This window comes from Schistocerca nitens, chromosome 10, assembly GCF_023898315.1.
Source record: "Schistocerca nitens isolate TAMUIC-IGC-003100 chromosome 10, iqSchNite1.1, whole genome shotgun sequence".
Classification (NCBI taxonomy): Eukaryota; Metazoa; Arthropoda; class Insecta; order Orthoptera; family Acrididae; genus Schistocerca; species Schistocerca nitens.
Window position 1 is genome coordinate 60271078 of NC_064623.1, and position 7316 is coordinate 60278393.

Consider the following 7316-nt stretch of genomic DNA (forward strand, 5'->3'; position numbering starts at 1 on the left):
GTGTGGGGACTGAGACTCGAACTCAGGACCTTTGCCTTTCGCGGGCAAGTGCTCTACCAGCTGAGCTACCCAAGCACGACTCATGCCCCGTCCTCACAGCTTTACTTTTGCCAGTACCTCGTCTCCTACCTTCCAGACTTTACAGAAGCTCTCCTGCAACCGCAGGTACTGGCAGAAGTAAAGCTGTGAGGATGGGGCGTGAGTCGTGCTTGGGTAGCTCAGATGGTAGAGCACTTGCCTACGAAAGGCAAGGGTCCCGAGTTCGAGCCTCGGCCCGCACACAGTTTTAATCTGCCAGGAAGTTTTATATCAGCGCACACTCCGCTGCAGAGTGAAAATCTCATTCTGGATGATTAGCCGGTTTAAAACAACAAGAGCTGAAATATTTCCATAGTCTGTGGCTTTAGGGGGAACATAAAAAAGAGGATTGGAATGTACGCCGATATATCTGGGCAGGTACGAAATGAAGGAGTGCGGCCGCGCCACAGGGACTGGAGGGAGGGTGGGAGGGAGCAGCACTTGAGTGACGGCCGCGGACGTGGAACACGGCTGGCCCGGCCGGCTTTGATGTCGCCGCCAGCTGCGGTGCAGAGCTGGAGTGGGCGTGGAGTGGATGCGGCGCTGTTTGATTGCGTTCACAGCGGGCGGGCGGCGACCCGCGTCCACGAGCACAGCCAGCCTCGCCGACTCTGCCGAATCCAATCGGCGGGCCGTCTCAATTTGGGCGTCGACAGCACCTCACCGGCCGGCAGACACGGCAGTCGCACGCATTCGGCTTCATCACACCTGGTGCCACCAACGTTATTACATTTCGTTTCTGGTTCCGTAGGTTGCTGACAAGAATGACAGGCAGAAGAATGGCAGAGTAAATTCCCTATTAGATGAGGAATTCCGCCTGATGCAAGACACCTTCGGAGTTTTGTTTTACTCAGAGATGTTTCAGCACTTTCTGTGCTATCTTCAGTCAGTTACTTTATCTCCTTTCTGTAAAACTGTTATTGCGTATTAACGTTTAGACAAAACGTTTGCCGGCCGCTGTGGCCGAGCGGTTCTAGGTGCTTCAGTCCGGAACTGCGCTGCCGCTACGTCACAGGTTCGAATCCTGCCTCCGGCATGGATGTGTGTGCTGTCGTTCGGTTAGTTAGGTTTAAGTAGTTCTAAGTCTAGGGGACTGAGGACCTCAGATATCAAATCCCTGATGACCTCAGATATTAAGCCCCATAGTGCTTAGAGCCATTTGAACCATTTGAACAAAACGTTTGTTACAAAATATTTACATTTGTGAATGAAGAGGTTGTTGTCTAATATTCTACATGGTTTGTTTACAATTCACAGTTGAGGTACATATTGCTGGGCTGATGCATAGCGTGTTGTTTAGTATGTCTGAAGTTCTGGTTTTACAGCTTATTTGGAAAAAGGGTGGACGCATTCTTTAGTTTACATACCTTAAAATGGTTCAAATGGCTCTGAGCACTATGGTACTTAACATCTGAAGTCAACAGTCCCCTAGACTTAGAACTACTTAAACCTAACTAACCTAAGGACATCACACACATCCATGCCCGAGGCAGGATTCGAACCTTTGACCATAGCAGCAGCGCGGTTTCGGACAGAAGCGCCTATTACCGCTCTGCCACAGCGGCCGACTTTACATATCATACATGAAACTATTGAATATTTATGTTAGCAGCTGTGCGTCTGTTACAGTATCCACAACTCGTCATCTGCAAATAGCAAAACGGAATTTTTATTTTTATAATGCATTTCCGAACGAAGATGAGTACGTATCGCGTTATTTTGCGTGTTACTTACGGCTTTCTATCACTTTTGTCGTTTCACAAGCATTTTCTGTGATTTTTGGAAACTGCACAGTGTTTCCGCTGCAATTACGTGTTGTTATGGCTGTGTAGTATTCATTTGTTTCGTGTTTGTCAGTGTGAGGTGCGCGAATTTGAAGTGTTGTTGGCGTTTATGGTGTGTGTGTGTGTGTGTGTGTGTGTGTGTGTGTGTGTGTGTGTGTGTGCACGCGCGCGCGCTTGTGCGTGTGCGTGTGTTTTGAGATGGGTCAGAGACGGAGATTTCCCCCCCCCCCCCCCCCGCTCTCTCGCTCCTTCCTCCTCCTAGCCCTGGACACACACACACACACACACACACACACACAAACCAAACAACATAAACACCAACAACATAGCCGGCCGGAGTGGCCGTGCGGTTCTAGGCGCTACAGTCTGGAGCCGAGCGACCGCTACGGTCGCAGGTTCGAATCCTGCCTCGGGCATGGATGTGTGTGCTGTCCTTAGGTTAGTTAGGTTTAAGTAGTTCTAAGTTCTAGGGGACTGATGACCTCAGCTGTTAAGTCCCATAGTGCTCAGAGCCATTTGAACCATTTGCTGCCGGCCGAAGTGGCCATGCGGTTAAAGGCGCTGCAGTCTGGAACCGCAAGACCGCTACGGTCGCAGGTTCGAATCCTGCCTCGGGCATGGATGTTTGTGATGTCCTTAGGTTAGTTAGGTTTAACTAGTTCTAAGTTCTAGGGGACTAATGACCTCAGCAGTTGAGTCCCATAGTGCTCAGAGCCATTTTTTGAACCATTTGCTCGCCTCACCCTGAAAGATATGCCACGAGACAAATGAACACAAATGAGAGACAAGTGAGCACAGCCGCGCGGGATTTCCCGAGCGGTCAGGGGCGCTGCAGTCATGGACTGTGCGGCTGTTCCCGGCGGAGGTTCGAGTCCTTCCTCGGGCATGGGTGTGAGTGTTTGTCCTTAGGATAATTTAGGTTAAGTAGTGTGTAAGCTTAGGGACTGATGACCTTAGCAGTTAAGTCCCATAAGATTTCACACACATTTGAAAATTTTTTGAACAAATGAACACAACACTTTGGCGTTCCCCAAGGTACTGTTACAGGCCCGTTTCTGTTCCTTATCTATGTAAACGATTTGGGAGACAATCTGAGCAGCCGTCTTAGGCTGATTGCAGATGACGCTGTCGATTATCGACTAATAAAGTCATCAGAAGATCAAAACAAATTGCAAAACGATTTAGAAAAGATATCTGAATGGTGCCAAAATTGACAGTTGACCCCAAATAACGAAAAGTGTGAGGTCAGCCACATGAGTGCTAAAAGGAATCCGTTAAACTGCGGTTACACAATAAATCAGTCAAATATAAAGGCCGTAAATTCAACTAAGTACCTAGGAATTACAGTTACGAACAACTTAAATTGGAAGGAAAACATGGAAAATGTTTTGGGGAAGGCTAACCAAAGACAGCGTTTTACTGGCAGGACACTTAGAAAATGTAACAGATCTACTAAGGAGACTGCCTACACCACGCTTGTCCGTCCTCTTTCAGAATACTGCTGCACGGTGTGGAATCCTTACCAGACAGGACTGACGGAGTACATCGAAAAAGTTCAAAGAAGGGTAGTACGTTTTGTATTATCACGAAATATGGGAGAGAGTGTCATTGAAATGATACAGGATTTTGGCTGGACATCATTAAAGCAAAGGCGTTTTTGTTGACACCGACTTACGTAGAAACGATCACCACGATCAAATAACGGAAATCTGAGCTCCTACGGGACTGGGGACCTTTGCCTTTCGCGGGCAAGTGCTCTACCAACTGAGCTACCCAAGCACAACTCAGGACCCGTCCTCACAGCTTCAATTCTGCCAGTACCTCGTCTCCTACCTTCCAAACTTCACAGAAGCTCTTCTGCGAACCTTGCAGAACTAGCACTCCTGGAAGAAAGGATATTGCGGAGACATGGCTCAGCCACAGCCTGGTGGATGTTTCCAGAATGACATTTTCACTCTGCAGCGGAGTGTGCGCTGATATGAAACTTCCTGGCAGATTAAAATTGTGTGCCGGTAGAGCACTTGCCCGCGAAACAGGCAAAGGTCCCGAGTCTCGGTCCGGCACACAGTTTTAATCTGTCAGGAAGTTTCATATCAGCGCACACTCCGCTGCAGAGTGAAAATGTCATCGTGGGTTATTGGGACTATCTGGGATGCCTTGCGACGTGCAGTTCTGAAGAGATACGAGGCGCGGCTAGAAAAAAACCGGACTGATGCTGGAAAAAACATTTATTTACAATTATTTACAATTTCATGTTATCTCCTTCAATGTACTCTCCTCCTCGGTCTCTACACCGCTCCATACGAATTTTGCACTGTTCATAGCAATGCTGCAGATCATTTTTGGTAAGTCCATGCATTACTTCCGTCGCTTTTTCTTTTACTGCTTCAACAGTCTCAAATCTAGTTCCTATCAAAGCTGACTTGACTTTAGGGAAAAGAAAAAAGTCACAGGGGGCCAAATCAGGTGAGTAGGGTGGATGATCTAAGATGGGAATGTTGTGTTTTGCCAAAAACGTCTTCACTGACAACGCACTGTGAGCTGGGGCATTGTCTTGGTGAAGGATCCATGACTTTTTTCTCCACATTCCGTTTTCTCCGTACTCGCTCACGTAGGGTAGCCAGGACGCTAATGTAGTAATGCTGATTCACTGTTTGTCCCTCTGGTACCCAATCAATGTGCACAATCCCTTTGATGTCAAAAAAAAAACAATCATCATTGCCTTGAATTTCGATTTTGACATTCGTGCTTTTTTCCAATGCATCGATTGGCGTTTAGTTTCGGGATCGTAAGTAAAAAACCACGATTCATCGCAAGTAATAACATTTTGTAAGAAGGTGGGATCACTTTCAATGTTTTCCAGGATGTCAGAACAAATCATTCTTCGGCGTTCCTTCTGTTCAATTGTGAGACACTTGGGAACCATTTTTGAACACACTTTGTTCATGTTGAAACTTTCATGAAGAATCTGCCTAACACTTTCCTTGTCAACTCCTGTTAACTCAGACACTGCTCTGATTGTTAAACGGCGATCTTGTCGAACAAGTTTACCGATTTTTTCAATGTTTGCATCAGTTTTTGCTGACAATGGTCTGCCAGTGCGAGTGTCATCACTGGTGTCTTCGCGGCCATCTTTAAATCGTTTAAACCACTCAAACACTTGTGTTCGCGATAAACAATCACCGCCGTACACTTGTTGTAACATTACAAACGTTTCACTTGCAGATTTTCCTAGTTTGAAACAAAATTTGATGTTAACACGCTGTTCTTTCTGTACACTCAACATTTTCCGACGCACAGACAAAACGTCAACTACTTAAAACAGACGCCACGGGCAGACTGAGTGCAGGAGGCAGATGAAACTCGAGCAGTAGGCGGAGCGAGAGTCACGTGACAGGCCACGCGACGTTCAGCCTTATTGCATTCGTTTTATTGTTTCACCAGTACTAGTCCGGTTTTTTTCTAGCCACACCTCGTATGCACCCCTTCGTACTCTTAAGGATTTATGGACAACCCTGCAGGAGTCATGGTGTCAATTTCCCCCCCCCCCTCCCCAGCACTACTTCAGACAAAAATGGTTCAAATGGCTCTGAGCACTATGGGACTTAACATCAGTGGTCATCATCAGTCCCCTAGAACTTAGAACTACTTAAACCTAACTAACCTAAGGACATCACACACATCCATGCCCGAGGCAGGATTCGAACCTGTGACCGTAGCAGTCGCGCAGCTCCGGACTGAGCGTCTACTTCAGACATTAGTCGAGTCTATGCCACGTCGTGTTGCGGCACTTCTGCGTGCTCTCGGGGGCACTAGCCAGGTGTACCAGTCTCTTTGGTTCTTCAGTGTATTTACAATAGCAGGCAACATATGAAAACTTTATAACTGTGTTCATTTCTTTTTAAATAGCTCTGTTGTTGCTTTCTTCGGAGCGGCCACCCACTAATGGTCGTGTTTCTGGCTGTCTTTTTGTTGCAGGTAAGCGCCCAGCCCACGGCCCCTGCAGCTCGGAGCGCTCCGTCTACGGCGGCAGGCAGGTAGGTCACTCGCCATCACAGAGCAGCAGCCGTCTGTCCCGGCCCAGACGCCAGCGGATCGCAGGTAGGAACCAGACGCTGGCCCCGGCTGGCCCGCCCCTGACGGATGGCCGTCGTTATGTCTGCCGGCGCACCCATCAATCCCCGATGACGTCACCAGGGACGCGCCGAGGAACCGCTACGCCACGCAGTTCCGTCTGGTGCGTCCTCCCTCTCTCCACGAGCGGTCCTCGTTCCCAATCCCAGAGGCATGGGCCTGCTAGAATGGACTGGCTGGGACTGCAAATCCCCACACAATCCTGCCCTAATGAAAGTTTTCACTCTTTGCTACAAGTACCGGGTGTCCAAAAAGTCAGTATAAATTTGAAAACTGAATAAATCACGGAGTAATATAGATAGAGAGGTACAAATTGGCACACATGCTTGGAATGACATGGGGTTTTATTAGAACCAACAAAATACAAAAGTTCAAAAAAATGTCCGACAGATGGCTCTTCATCTGATCAGAATAGCAATAATTAGCATAACAAAGTAAGACAAAGCAAAGAAGATGTTCTTTACGGGAAATGCTCAATATGTCCACCATCATTCCTCAAGAATAGCTGTAGTCAAGGAATAATGTTGTGAACAGCACTGTAAAGCATGTCCGGAGTTACGGTAAGGCATTGGCGTCGGATGTTGTCTTTCAAATCCCTAGGGATGTCGGTCGATCACGATACACTTGCGACTTCAGGTAACCCCAAAGCCAATAATCGCACGGACTGAGGTCTGGGGACCTGGGAGGCCAAGCTTGACGAAAGTGGCGGCTGAGCACACGATCAACGACGCGCGCAAGAGATCTTTCACGCGTCTAGCAATATGGGGTGGAGCGCCATCCTGCATAAACATCGTACATTCCAGAAGATAAGAAACTTCCTGGCAGATTAAAACTGTGTGCCCGACCGAGACTCGAACTCGGGGACTCCCGAGTTCGAGTCTCGGTCGGGCACACAGTTTTAATCTGCCAGGAAGTTTCGTATCAGCGCACACTCCGCTGCAGAGTGAAAATCTCATTCTGGAAACATCCCCCAGGCTGTGGCTAAGCCATGTCTGCGCAGTATCCTTTCTTTCAGGAGTGCTAGTTCTGCAAGTTTCGCAGGAGAGCTTCTGTAAAGTTTGGAAGGTAGGAGACGAGATACTGGCAGAAGTAAAGCTGTGAGTACCGGGCGTGAGTCGTGCATCGGTAGCTCAGATGGTAGAGCACTTGCCCGCGATAGGCAAAGGTCCCGAGTTCGAGTCTCGGTCGGGCACACAGTTTTAATCTGCCAGGAAGTTTCGTATCAGCGCACACTCGGCTGCAGAGTGAAAATCTCATTCTGGATTCCAGCAGATGTTTATCAGCGAGGCTGGGGATGATGCGATTCTGTAACATATCGGC

General features: G+C 48.1%; 1 non-coding gene across 1 annotated transcript; it reads left to right on the forward strand.

Moving 5' to 3' along the window:
- Positions 1-205: 205 nt before the first annotated feature.
- On the forward strand, positions 206-281 carry Trnar-acg (transfer RNA arginine (anticodon ACG)). Its single transcript has one exon. It is a non-coding gene; the product is annotated as a tRNA-Arg (tRNA).
- Positions 282-7316: the final 7035 nt, after the last annotated feature.